Below are 12154 nucleotides of genomic sequence, written 5' to 3'. Positions count from 1 at the left end.
AATTTAAGAAATTTCATTTTTAAATTAAAATTGATGTTAAATTTTATTATTTTTTTTTTAGTCGAACACTTAGCCGTTTAATTTTCCTGCTTACTAACGTCTTAACATTGCAATAGTTCCTCTAAGTTCTGTTTTAGCTGCATCCCTTAAGTTTCATACATGGTACATTGTGAATCTTTTTTCCCCAGCTTTGTGGTTCTTTGTGCTTTTTACATAGCTCTTTTTTAACCCATGAATTAGTCAGAAGTGCTTTAAAAAAAAAAACTTATTTTTTTAAATTGAAGAAATGATTTAAATCCCACCCACCTCTGCCCCATCTAGTTCCCTCCTCCTCCCTCTCCCCTCCCCTCTGGTAACCGCTAGTCCATTGTCCATGTCCATGAGTCTGTTTGTCCTGTTCATTTGTTGTTTTAGGCTTATAGCCCACATATAAATGATATCATGTGATTTTCAACTTTTTCTGTCTGGCTTATTTCGCTTAGCATGATCATCTCGAGGTCCATCCATGTTGTTGCAAATGGTAGTATTTCGTCTCTTCTTATGGCTGAGTAATATTCCATTGTATATATGTACCATAGCTTCTTTAGCCAATCATCTATCGTAGAATACTTCGGTTGCTTCCATGTCCTGGCCACTGAGAATAATGTTGCTATGAACATTGGTGTGCAAATATCTTTTCAGATATGAATTTTCAAGTCTTTGGGGTAAATATCCAGTAGAGGGATAGCTGGATCATATGGTAGATCAATTCTTAGTTTTTTGAGGAATCTCCATCCTGTTTTCCACAGTGACCATACCAATTTACAGTCCCACCAGCAGTGTATGGGGGTTCCTATTTCTCCACATCCTCTCCAGCATTTGTTATTACTTGTCATGTTGATTATAGCTATTCTAACATATGTGAGATGCTATCTCATTGTGGTTTTGATTTGCATTTCCCTCATAGCGATGTTGAGCATCTCTTCATATATTTTGTTGGCCATTTGTATGTCCTCTGGGGAGAAGTGTCTGTTCAGGTCCCCTGCCCATTTTTTGATTGGATTGTTTGGGGGTTTTTTTGTTATTGAGTTTTATGAGTTTTTTGTATATTTTGGATATTAGACCCTAATCGGAGGCATTGCTTGCAAATATTTTTCCCATTCGGATGGTTGTCTCTTTACCTTATTGACGGTTTCTTTTGCTGAGCAAAAGCTTTTTAGTTTGAGTAGTCCCATTCATTTATTTTAGCTTTTACTGCCCTTGCTTTTGAAGTCAAATTCATAAAATCCTCTTTAAGCTCAAGGCCCTTGAGTTTAGTTACTATGTTTTCTTATATGTATTTTATTTTTCAGGTCTTATATTCAGTTCCTTAATCCATTTTGAGTTACTTTTGGTGTGTGGTGATAGACAACAGTCTAGTTTAATCAGAAGTGCTTTTTTAAACAAAATATATGCATTTTAAAAACTGCTTTTTTAAATTTTCAATTTTAAAGAATTGTAGTTAAAGAACATGGTGTGTGTAATAGCAGTTCTTTGGTATTTTCTTGAGGTATTTGTGTCCTAGACTGTCAGTAATATTGTTTGTGATATTGATATTTTGTAATATCAAGACTCACAATTGTGATGACAGACAAGTTTTTCTAGCTGGTTTGCCAGATTGATTGAAGGATAAATAAATGTAGTAAAATGTTAACATCTGAGGTATCTGGGTGAAGGGTAGTCATTGTAACATTGCATATTTTTTTGTACATTTGGAATTGTGTCACTATAACACTTCAAACCATTTTTAATCCATGATTTTCAGTTTTTAGAAATAAGCCTCAAGAGGTTAATTTGGGATAATTCATATATTGAAAACATTTCACTTAAGAGTTCCCTGATAAAATGATATCTCAAGGTTGTTGGTTTTTACTGACTGATTTGGGTATTAATTCTTTCATTAATATTGCTAGCAATATGTGTTCAGAAATCAAGCATACCACAGAGGTTTAGGAAAATATTAATTATTAATACATGTTATTCAAAGTGTGATATATTGGGCACTGAATACTATTAGTAGTGCTGTGAAAATACAGAAATTTTGTAGCTATTCAGTGCATTTTATATTAAATTGTATGTGGGGTTTTTTTGGCATGTCTTAATATGCAGAAAAATGGTTTCTCCATTCTCAACAAGTATCTTTTTTAATTGAAGAGAATACCTTTTATTTTTTACTTGATCATCAGCAAATGAGGAGTTAATATTTAGGAGCTAAAATGAGAACTTAACTTCTATACCAAAAGTACAGAAAGAATTCAAGCGTTCAAAACATTAAAAATATTTTGGTAAGTTAAGTATATGTTATTGTACTTTAATAATGCTTTAAATACAAAGTATATTTGAAAGCAAAAAAGGTTTTTTTCCCCCAGAGTTATTGATAACAAAAAAAAAATCTTGGTGTAACTGCGATACCCTGATTTGCATAAAAAATTTGTAGTTTAGCAGTTAAATGCTCTGCCTTAGATGAGGAAATGACAGCCAAAGATGGCCACTTAAAATAATCCGTACCCCGTCTACTAAAGATTTGACATGGAGCCGTTCTCCCTCCCGAGGCTCATGGACTGTGATGCCACCACTTTCTTGTCTTTGTGGTGTTCCCAAGAGACACGTAGCAGCCATCTCTAGGCTTATTAGGCCAAGAGGAAGCAGAATTTAGATTACTGAACTGAAAGGTTGCTTCCACTGACTCAAGCCTTGCAGATTAGACTCAGTGCACTAAAAGGGAGCAAGTGCATTGGTTTCTTTTTAAAACTTGCACTCCGTTCATGAGTTTCCAGTTTTTTTCTAGGGCAATAGCCACATTAATCTCTTTGAAACAGAATTTTAAAGCACAGTGGCATAAGGAAGTTAGGGCAACTCAGAAGCACGTTTTAGGTAAATTACCGTGTGGTATTATGTGGCAAAACATGTATTTAAAGTTCACTGGAAAGTCATAAGTCTCGTGAAGACACCTGTTGTTGCTGTCAGTTTCCTCGTGTTAAAACCAAAGTCCAGGTTCTCGTTGAAACGATTTTGCTTCACCACCGTCCATCAGATATTAATTTCGGAGTTGCATAAGACAGAAATTCTTGACTCACAGCCTGTTCTCTTTCCACCTGCAGTCGTTTAAAGGGGATCATTATGACATTGCCGCCCATGTGTGTCATCCCTCATTCTCTCTGACTCAGACGATAGCATTTGCAAGCACCGTAGATAGCACACACTGTACTGCAGGTGTTTTGACACTTCTTTTACCACAGTAGCCTCACCGTCCAATCTCTGATCTCTATGATGTTAAGTGTTTGTGAATCCTTGCCACTCGCAGTTAGCATCCCACGAGAGTTTCAGAAAGCATTAGTGTAGTTATACATGCTAAAGCTAAAACTTAAAACATTTAATTTTGTTAGACTCATATGTCTGAGTAAGAGCAGGAGAAAGAAAAAGGAGTAGTAGAAAAGAACAGTAATTTTTGGAATGAGAGTCTTTGGTTTGAAACTTGACTCGGAGTCTCATAGACTGAGTCAGCTTGTTGTTTCCTCTAGAGCCTCAATTTCTTAGTCTGAAAAATAAATGGGGTATAAAAGTTCCTACTTTGAAAGGTTAAGATGATACAAAATAATGTATGTAAAATACTCGGCACATAAATACTTAGAAATAGTAGGTAGTATAATATATGAGTCTTTTAGTGTATGGCAGTGGCATTTTCGTTGGACCTAGAATTTCCTTGAACTTTTCTGCTCCTGATTCCTTTTCTCTTGCTAGTTAGGCTTTTAGTTTTTACTCTTGGTATGAATAGTGTTTGTAAGTGTCACTTCTGTGTCTAAGTACTGGCATGAAAATGATTGATCTAAAAGAAGGTCACTTGTCAGTTTCAGTAATGATTTTTAAAATGTGCTGAGGAAAGAGGGAGAAGGAGATTTTGTGTGTGTGTGTGTGTGTGTGTGTGTGTGTGTGTGTGTGTGTTTCAAATTCCTTGGAAATAAGATGGTAGATGTTTTGAGAATCTGTTAAATAGCTCAAAATGTAAGATGGCAGGTTTTTTAAAAGGCAGACTTTGGATCCACTTGAGCCTTCCTTTGTAGCGTCTCAAGCTCTTATCTTAATACTGTGGAATGTATTACTGACTGGAATTTTTTCCATCCCTGAAAGATAATCACTGGTTCACTGGGCATTTATCAGAAGCTCTCTCCTGGGTGAGATTTACAATAGAAGAGAAGATATCTTGGTCCTTAGGCTTTTCTCACAGTTGCTCAAATAATTCAAATCATTATGCCAGAGTGGAGATGAGATCCTAATTGTTTGTGCAGCTTTTCTAACTGTGTCCAGATGTTGGGCCCACTTTTATCTTTGGAAGCTATTAACATTCTTGATTCTTTCGGGATGAGCCAAAAAGCACAGACGCTTGGGGCCTGAAAATTCATTCAGAACACCCTGCCAGACCACATGTTAGGCTATGAAAGTACCAGATCTCAGTGTAACTCAGTGAAAGGCTCAAGACCTGTATTTTTGAGAAGATAAGGTACTCGCTGCATCATAGTTCAGGTGGTAGAAGGAGAGCCAAGAGTAGCCATGGGGAAAATATATTTTCCAAGAGAGGGCAGTAGTATGATAGTAATGAAGAGTAAGGGAAAGTGAGTCTCAAAAGATATACTTTGGCTCTTATGCCTTAGAGACAGATAAATGAGTTTTGATCAGTTAGGGGAATATATTTCTCTGGTGCTCTAAGTTCATCTGACCTGCTCACTCATGTTCAGCAAGAAAATGGAGATGCATTTTGATAACTTTAAATGGATCTATAAAGAAAAAGTAGATGAGTCTCTTAAGTGCTTATGTGCTAAAAAAAAAAAAAAAAAAAGGATCATTTGGAATCAGTATTTGTTAAAAATAATTATTTAATACCAGCCAAGAAGTATATACTAGGTAGTCACTATGTGTCAGTTCTGTGGAATGTACAAAAACCAACTGAAACATTTACTGCTGGCTCGGAATTTATAGGTTAAAAGGGGAAGGTGACAGTGGTTATTACCATTATCTAATATTTATGGAGTGTTTACCGTAACTCTTCTTTCTGATTCTGTACATGTACGGAGCATCATCTGGATGTTTCAGACAGAACTTAATTAAGGTTATGGGACCTCTACATATGAAAGTGATATAGTACTAGGCCAAAGGCTGGGTAAGTGGTATAGAAAAGTATTAAAGGATTTATAAGGAGGAAAGCAAAGACTTAGACATGTAAGAAGGCTTGGTGAGGATTTTCCAAGCAGGTGCAATGTCAGAAAAGCAGAAAAAAAAAATTGAATATTTAGTTTGGCTGAAGCGGATGTTGACCGGATATTAGAGAACCTTGAATGCCAAAGTAATGAGTTTGAACTTGATTCTTTTGGTCATAGTGTAGTATAAAGGCAGATCAGAGAAGTAATATACCAGAGTGTTTTTAAGGAGAGTCAGTTGGATGATACACAGTTTGAAAGGCCAGAAAAAGTGAGACCAGTTAGAAAATTGTTGGAATAACAAAGATATGGATCATTCTCACCTGTAAGCCTTTTGTTTCCTTTTAGATGCGCTGCCTTTATTTCTCTAGTTAGTAACCCTTTGAAGACAACTAGACTTGAAGAACTAGAGCACCATTGCCCAGAAGTCAAGTCAATTTACATAGAGGCAGTTACCAAAGCTGGTTAACTGGAAGGGTTGTTTCGGTTGGGCTCCAGGGACTCTTATAACTTACGATTCCAGTAATTCTTGGTAGTTTCAAAAAACATTCAAAGGAGTATTCATGGCCACACACACAACTTGAATAATAACTTATGTAATTAAATGAGTTAATACTTGTAGGTGCCCAGTAATAAAAACAAAACCCAAAACCACACACGTATAATAAATGTAAGATTGAAAAACAAAACGAGCAACTCTATGATAAGGCATATTATTCCAAGGAAGAAAAAAAGTGGTTTTTTTTCTTGCAAATATTCATGTGTAAAACTGAGAAGAAAATGTAGGCTCTCTAGTTTAAATAGAATTAATTACTATTAAGGCAGAAAAGAGTTATTATTATAGAAATTAAGGAAAGAGTAGGCGGACCATTGTGGTTTACTTAGTGACAGTCTTTAAAATGAATGTTTAAAATAGAAGGACATAAAGTTTAATGAGCAGTAGATGGTCATTCCAAAAGAAGGTGTGGCCTTCTGTCAGGCTCCTTCCCAGTTATGACTCCCTGAGCATCGCGTGACAGCACGTGCAAACCCAGAAACCAAAGTAGGTAGGAGAGGAAAGAGGTCCTGCTGTTTTTTTTTTTTTTTGAGTTATTGCTGTTTAATTTACATACCGTATAAGTCACTCATTTAAAGTGTGCATTTCAGTGGTTTTTAGTTTTACAGAGATGTGCAACCATCACCCTAATCTAGTTTTTAAAAATTTGTAATTTTCTTTTCAATTTATAACTTTCAAATTGAGGTATAATTCCCATATCATAAAATTCGCCATTTTAAAGTTACAGTTCTGTGGTTTTTTTAGTGTGTCAACAAGGTTGTGCAACTGTAACCACTGTCGAATTCCAGACATTTTCATCACCCCCAAAAGAAACCACAATCCTGTTAGCAGTCACTTCTCAGTCTCTCTTCCCCCGTCCCCAGGCAAGTAGTAATCTGCTTTCTGTCTCTTTGGATTTACCTCTTTGGGGCATTTTATGTCAATGGAATCATACAAAATGTGGCCTTTGTGTTTGGCTCCTTTCACTAAGTTTAGATGTTCTCAAGGTTTATCCATTTTGTAGCATATATCAATACATCATTCCTTTTTATGGCTGAATAATATTCCATTGTATGGCTATACCCTATTTTGTTTATCGTCTAATTTTAGAACATTTCGATCACTCCCAAAAGAAACTCTATCCATTAGCAGTCACTCACCATCCCACCCACTCACCCCTGACGCCCCCAGCCCTAGACAACCATAATCTGCTTTCTGTCTCCACAGACTTGTTTATTCTGAACGTTTCATATAAATAGAGTCATAGAATATGCGGTCTTTCATGACTGGCTTCTTTCATTTAGTGTAATGTTTTTGAGGTTCATCCATGTTGTACCACGTATCAGTATTTCATCGACGAATAACATTCCACCATGTGGATATATACCACATTTTACATATCCATTCATCGGTCGATGGGCATTTGGGTAGTTCTGCTTTTATATAGCATTTTTCAAAGAAAAATAAATATAGGCTACAGTTGCTTATGAATTCACCCTTTTTGGGCTTAGACAGAGCATTCATTTAGTTTGCCAGATGCTGCTTACAAAGAAAAATGGGCCGGTTTTAGTATAGGAATTCCTGCATTTTCTGCATCAGATAAAAGAATCAGAGCAAGACCTGGCTGTTTTCAAAGTCTGACTTTTCTGCTCAGTCTGTTCTCCCTACGGCTTCAGGTTTCTGGTATTATCATTCAACTGAACGTCTTCATTTCTTCTGTTGAAAAAATACCCGAGCTCACAGCTCACGTTGGAACAAAAAGCCCACAAGCCAGCTGAAGCCCTAGGGACTGCACTGCCTTTAATCAGCCTGGAGTGATTCTCTTAAGCTTTCAGTACTGACAGGCTGTTGTCTAGCACACGTGATCTTCTGGCTCAAAAGTGCTGAAAGAAAAGTTCAAAGATAAGGTTACTGGGAAAATTCCATTCCCCTGCTCTTTCTGCACCCAACTTGATGGCAGTTTTGACATGTCAGGTGTTTTCATTTTGATTTTAGAAAACTTGCAACACGAGATGCATCTAACGAGACTTAAAACCTGATGATAAGGGTTCATATCCTATACGTGGTGGTAACTAGCTATGAAATCTCAGACACATTTCTTTCCTATAAGGTAAAAATGATAATATGTACTTCAAAAGATTTGAGGGTTAAGTGAAATAGTACATTGTCTATCACTTGGTAGGTGCCTAATAAGTGCAAGTTCTCTTCCTTCCTACTTATTTACACGGTGGTCATGAAGTTTGAATGAGACCATCATGTGAAAGCACCTAGTAAAAAGCCACGTCGAATACTTAGAAGCTATTCAATAAATGTAAGGTGTATTTGAACTTGAGTTCCCAAAGAATGGAGCTCTTTTTTATAGATAAAGAGTGGTGTGTGCTAATGAGGGAAAGAGTGACAGACACTGTATCAGTTTTTGCTGCATCACCTCAAAACCACCTCAAAACTTAGTGGTCAGCTGGTGCAGTAGCAGCTGGGGCTGGCCGCCTTACGAAGGCCGCTCAGACAATCTGTTGTCTAGGGCCTTTCTCCACACGTGCATCACCACGTAGTAGGATGCACAAGCACATTTCAAATTCCTGCTTGCAGCATATTTGCTCTTGTCTCAATGACCAAAGCAAGTCACATGGCCAGGCCCAGAGTCACTGTGGGAGGGCACTACTGAAGAACAAGTCTACCAAAGATACAAAGAAGAAATTGTTGTGGCCATTTTTACAATCTCCCCTAGGTACTCATTATGATAGTAACACAGATCTGTTCACTGTATTTAAAATCAGACCAAGAACAGGTGCCATAATATGACTAGTGTTATTAAGGATATGTTGGTCACAGAAGGAATGCTATCTCCATGTAAAGTGAATTCATCAGTGAAGCACTCGGTTGTTGAAAAAGACAAAGGATAGTTGGTGATTTAACTCCAAAAATGGTAGAAATCTTTACCTGAATCGAGAAGCGCTTTTGTCATCAAATAAGAGAAAGCAAATGTTCTCATCTTCTCATCTAAACAGTGGGAGAAGTTAGACAAGTGATTATACTCTAGCTTAACAGCCATTCCTTTGATTTTTATGCTGTATTTAAAATTAGACCACAGAAAAATTATCTGTAGTGTTTTATCCTTGGTTTAAAGACCTGAGTTTTAAAAATCCACCTGTATTGCACCTAGAAGGAATCGATGATGCCTCATAGATGTATATAGTACCAGTTATATAATTTTTATTGTTGGATGTGATGCTTTCTTAAAAAAATGTCTTTATGGTTTTCAAAACAGTTCCACAGTAGAACATATTTTAACTTAACTGTTATTTCTACCCAGAAGTCGTCATTTTTATTGGTAACTCATTTCATTCATTTCTCTGTGCATAATATATAAAGATGGATGGATAAACTGACATGAAGTGGCAAATAATGAGGAGAGGTTGGTCCATGATATGTGCAACTTACTCTCAAACATTGTGTGTTTTCTAAGAAAGGAGATATTCTGTTTTGTGTGGATTTCCGAAGAAAAAGGAGATTCTCTTGTCACCATATTACAGTTGTTAAGCGACGCTTTTTCTAACGAAGAACTTCTCCCTTCTCTCTCCAACCTTCTTCACTTTCAGATTATTACTCTGAGCTCATGGATTCCTTTTATTCATGTATCCTTTTTGCTGCTTAGAGAGTCCCAGAGTTTACCACTGAGAGCCCCTCAAGTGACTCCTGTGTCCTGCTTATATGTCCCCTTCAGTTTTTGAATACTCGCTTGCTTTTTTTCACACCAAAAGACGTTCCATGCCCACTCTGTACTTTTTCTGCTCTAAATCTGGATTTGACTATCTCTTTTAAGAAGCCTTAGCTCCTTTGAGTGGGGAATGGTATTTAGAAACTAAGATTTGAGTGCCAGGTGGTAATGGGGTGTCATTGCTTCAAGGCCTTTAATGAAAATAGAGCTCAGGATTTTTTGAAATAAATCATGAGTTCATGTTAATACTTGCAGTTCAAATATAACACTACAGAATTCTTCTGTACCTTCCCCTGTTTCATAGTTTGATGTATAGATATCGCCAGATCCCCTTCGTAGGGCTTGTACTATTTTGCACTCTGATTCAGCAACATACGAGATTGCCTGTGTCCCCACAGCCTTACCAACAAATAGAGCGTTGTCAAGCTTTTGAATTTTTGCCATCTGAAATGTAAGAAGGTACATCTCTGAGTACTTTTGATTTGAGTTTTCTCTTAATATAGGTGAACTTAAGCATTTTTTTTTTTATGTTTGAGGACTAATAGAATATCCATGTATAAACTATCTTTTCAAGTCTTTAGTCCTTGTTTTTGTCTTTTCCCTTGATTTTCAGAATTCTTTAGTAGCTTATCTGTTTAATATGTAAAGAACTCTTAATTTTTTAAAAAGCAGGAAATTCCAATTTGTCTTTTCTCTTGACTTATAGTGTATATGTGCTTATTTTTAAAATTTGTGACGTTTTATTTACACAAAAGGTTTTCATCTGTCCATTTTTTTTTTAATTGCATCTGGATTTTTGCCATAGTGAGGAAAGTCTTTTCCACACCTAGGTTTTAAATGTATTCACATATGCTTTCCTCTGGTACTTACGGTTTCCATTTTTACAATTAGACCTCTTACCTATTTAGAGTTTTAAGATAGGAAGTGTGGATCCAATTTAATCTTTTTTTTTTTTTTTTCAAATACCTACCCAGTTTTTTGCGTAGCCATTTGGGCTTTCTACTTTGTTTACAGACTGTTTTGTTTAGCTGGTCGGGGTATCTAGTAAGGATATTTTGTTATAAAAGTACATTGTATAGCCTACATGTCAGCAATTGGTAGCATTTTTACAGTTGCTTGGCTCACAGAGACGCTCCAAACACTCCTTTTTTTTATGTTTAAGACTGTGTGTAGGCTTGCTGCAGGGTCAGTGGTCCCAAAGAGGGGACCGATCAAAAGTACTTAGCTTCCTGACTTGTTGACAAAGACCAAACACCCCCATTTTTACAAGTTTCATTTTGTCGTAATTCCTTCAGAACTATATTATGAAATAGCACCTTAAGTTTAACTTAAAAATTAAACAGAATAAGCATTAAAAGCACATAATCACACCTAGTACAAAACAAAACACACATTCAGCACATAATCATTGACTGGTCCTGGCAAATGCTGTGTTTAATCCCTAATAAATGAAGAGGCAACAAACAGTGAAGTAAGCTATTGGCAGCATCTGGAAGTGAGCAAATCTGGGATTGGCTGTTGTTGAATTTAGCAATGGAGAAAAGTAAGATGACAAACGTCTGAGAAGCAGTCGGGGTGCTGGCTTGAAACTGGACGAAGCGAGGATCAGGAGATAAGATTGCATGGAACAAGGGTGCCTGGAGAGAAACACTTGCTGTTCTCTGTCTTTCATACCCTGCTCCATCTACTACTTAATACTTAAGGCTCTGAACCTTCTCATCTTTTTTCCTGGTTACTGGGAGAAAGGGCAGTATAAACCCACATGTTTGTGGAAAGCATGAACTGTATAATAAACTGTATAATAAATACTTCCCAGTATTAGACGACTAGTCACAAGCACAAAGCTCCTTCCGCGTGTGACATAGGTATGGCTACCTAGGTTTTTAAATTATGCCAGGTAAATATTCTTTTTGCCATTGTTACCAATTGTAGCCAGTAACTACTATCTTCTGCTCTCTTATATTGTAATTTCTGTTGCATTACTACTGATTCTGCCCTGCTCTGAAACTGCTGACTCTTTTTTCAGGGATAGTTTGAGGCTCAACCTAAACCCTCCTCTACCAGTCCTCCCCTACCACCCAGCTTGCAGGATTTCTACATCTTCTGGGCACACGTAACTCTTACAGTCAGTTCTATCTATTTAATACTTATTCTGTATTATCTTCTTTTAAAAAAATGTTGAAAAGAAGTAAGTAAATTCATTTATAATTCTACTGTCAGAGACAGATCCTGTTAACATTTTTGAATATTTTCTTTTAGTCTTTTTTTTCTCCCATGTATATGATTTTACAGAATTGATATCATACTGTGTGTGTGTGTATACACATATATGTGTGTGTATGTGTGTATATATATACATACATATATATATACATATATATACATATATATACATATATAATATTCTGTTTTCCCCCTTTATCTTAAACCATTTGTAAATAGTATTCGAAAAGTTACATAATAGCTCATAGAGTGGATTGTGATTTACTTACATTTTCTTTTTCATTCATATTTTTCTCATTAGTCCAATTGAGATCATCAAGAGAAATCACCATATTGTATCATCATCCTTTCCTACTGCAATGCCTGTAGAGAATATTGTATACGTAGATGATTAATAAATATTTTTGCCTGCTCCTCTGTTTTCAGTCTGATCTTATCGGAACTATTTGCTGTAGGAGACCCAAATAT

General features: G+C 36.3%; 1 protein-coding gene across 1 annotated transcript in view; it reads left to right on the top strand.

The window, feature by feature from the left end:
* STK4 (serine/threonine kinase 4) overlaps positions 1-12154 on the top strand; it is an 82270-nt gene that overhangs the window by 29901 nt on the left and 40215 nt on the right. The gene's annotated exons all lie outside the window — the stretch shown is intronic.

This window comes from Rousettus aegyptiacus, unplaced genomic scaffold, assembly GCF_014176215.1.
Source record: "Rousettus aegyptiacus isolate mRouAeg1 unplaced genomic scaffold, mRouAeg1.p scaffold_m13_p_12, whole genome shotgun sequence".
Taxonomy (NCBI): domain Eukaryota; kingdom Metazoa; phylum Chordata; class Mammalia; order Chiroptera; family Pteropodidae; genus Rousettus; species Rousettus aegyptiacus.
Note: the sequence above shows the minus strand (reverse complement) of the source record. Positions and strands in the feature narration are given on the sequence as shown.